The following is a 2,865-nucleotide window of genomic DNA, read 5'->3' as shown; positions in this document are numbered from 1 at the left end:
TGCCTTGCCAGAGACTAAACTAGGCATGTGGTGGCTTCCACCATTCATGCTACAGCGTCACTGTGTGGGTCAGCTAAAATGCCTCAAACACCAGAAAGATGGGTAGATGAGAAAACCAATCACTCCACGATAATTATAACAAGTACTGGGTTTTGATTCTTAGCGGGAAAAAAAAGATATATTAAAAGGCAAACAAACATCTGGAACAAGTATCACCTGACTGTGACAGAATGTGCCTGTTAACTGTGTCCTCCACAGGCTAATTGCTGGAGTTACTGAAGCCTCCCAGCTCTCTCTAATTCTGGGTAATGTTTTGTTTCATAAGCAATTTGCCATGTTTATTCATTTCCCTATCTAGCTCATTTGCACTTGCAAAGAATGAAAGGGAGGCAATGTTTGAATGGTCGCATAAACCCATAAGAGAATTAATTACTTTTATGCAGGATCTAATTCATGCAGGAAAAGGGGAGTTGTGGGATTTTCTTTTTTTTTTCCCCTCTGCATCATACTCTCAAAATCAGTCTGCACACACACATATTGTACCTAATGAAATTCATCAAATAAGCAAATATTCAGTCTGCACATCCGAGCATGGTCCCTTGGCTGACTACAAAAATAACCTGATACTTGTCAATGTGAAAAATTGCATACAAGGAAAAGATTGATGCAAAGCTAGCCACGTCTGAGTTTAATTGAACTTAAAAAAATAGCAAAATACCACAATTTTATACACCACAATTCCCAACTACAACGCGACATTTGCAGTTTCTGTAAAGAATAATTTAAAATGCACAAAGGGATGCAAACAGGCAACAATTCTTTAAATATTCAAGCCACCATCATCATACAGTGTTATTTTTTTTACATAATTTTCATCACGAGCTGGACAATGCATGGCCAAAGGTTGAAATAATGCCCATGAGCTCACCCCATCTGTAAGCACATTCCTTTTCCCCAGGTCACTATTGATTAACATGGATGTGCGTATGAACGTATAGCCAATAAAAAGTGTTCCAAAGGCCTACCTGGCTCTTGGCAAGTTCCTCACAGAAGGAACCCTCAATACGAGGCTACATTTCATGGGACCCACAGGGGTTCTGAGAAAACCCAGATTTATCTCATTGGCTATTTATTTAAAAGCCAAAGGCCGAAGACAAGTTTTGCTAATTTCAGTAATTAACTGAGTCAGCTGGGAAGCACCAGGCCGGTGTTTTGCAGCGCCCTAAAGTGATGGAGGAATGCAGGAAGATGCAGCTGTCAGGAGCTTCGAGCAGGCAGGTGACAGAGCAGGAAATGACTCCTCGGTCATCCGTGGAAAAGCCAGCACATCACCCACCCCACACCCCCTGGGAGAGGCTTGGGCCACCATAAAACACCACGAGGCTAAGAACAGCTTTAATTGCAATATGTGTCCAGTGGAATCAAACCATTTTGGTTTTGTGAAAAATGCATATTTTATGATTGGCTTTTCACAAATGTGTTATGTTGGAAAGTGATGCTGTATTCATTTTCTTAAGTAGTGTGGTAAATATAGTTTTAGGTTATAACAAAATGTTAAAATAGAAACTATGCTATGTAAGATACTTTTTTTTAAAGAGAGGGCTCCCAATGAGATCGCAGCCACAGAACACCTAAATCTTTCAGAGAAAAAATTTGTTGCTCTCTTATCAGAAGAAACTAACTTCTTGCTGTCTCGCTCAGTCCTGAAGACGCTGGTTAGGATTAAGAGGAAAAAATTGACACTGACTAGACAGAATCCTGTGTTTGAATGGAATTTATGCATCATGTGTGAGGTGTATTAATATGCAACAGGCTATTGTTTTTAAAGGCTCATCCTCTGTTAATGTGTGTCCTTTTTCAGGCCTATGTTGCCCAGAAAAAGGTACCCGGACCAGTCCGTAACCATTTGTTTTTGTTGTCTCATATTGTCCTAATCCAAATTGTCCAAATTATTATTACTCTAATTATATTGTTATTTTTATAACCATTTTATTATCATTAAACTTTTAAAGTTTTAAAAAACCAAGTGATTGGCGTTTTTCACAGTTTGCAGGATGTCTTGGGCTGGCTGGAGGGGGGCACGGATTCCCTCATCACTGTCGGGATGATTCTGGCCGTGCCCACCCAGCCACTCAGACATATTCACCACTCTTCCACTGTTCGCTGGGGTTTCCTAAGCTTCTGCTTCTAAACATAACAACTCATTTATTCTTTATTCTTTCTCCCAAGTGTTACCTATGGGTGATGTGCTCAGTGGGACAGCACACAGTGGGGTGCACCCATTTCGCTGCCCAAGCACCAAGCAGGGTTCTAAGAGCAAATTCTTGAACCAGGGCGCTTTTGCTTTACAAGGTGCAGAAACGCACAGTATTTGTGTGGACGCGAGGTTTCTACGCTGTCTAGGAAGGCTTATTTCGAGCTAAACCCCACCATCTCCTGCCCTTCAGTGGGGTGAAAAATGGGCTTCACACAGGCAGGTAACCTCCAGGAAAGCAGTGGGGGAACAGCAGCACCACATCGGTTTTCCATATTTAAGAGCAGCACCACATCGTTTTTCCATATTTCCATATTTAACAGCAGCGCCTCATCGTTTTTTCCATATTTAACAGCCCCAGCCGGCCCGGCTGTCAGCGGGAGAGGCTGAGACCGCCCCAGAGCAACGCGGTGCCTCCCTCTCTCCCACGGCAGCACCCGGGGAACACCGACAGACAAGGTTTCCCCTCAGCGCGGGGTCACCAAGGGCACACGGCTTTCCCACAGCGCTGGGCTGGCGGGCAGCGACCAGAGGAGGGAGCGAAAGAGGGACAGGACCCCCGAACCGCCGCTGCCGCCCGGGGCCCCGTCACGGCGGGGCGGGGGGGGGGG

Source organism: Geospiza fortis, unplaced genomic scaffold (genome assembly GCF_000277835.1).
Source record: "Geospiza fortis unplaced genomic scaffold, GeoFor_1.0 scaffold330, whole genome shotgun sequence".
Classification (NCBI taxonomy): domain Eukaryota; kingdom Metazoa; phylum Chordata; class Aves; order Passeriformes; family Thraupidae; genus Geospiza; species Geospiza fortis.
This window is presented reverse-complemented; position numbering follows the sequence as displayed.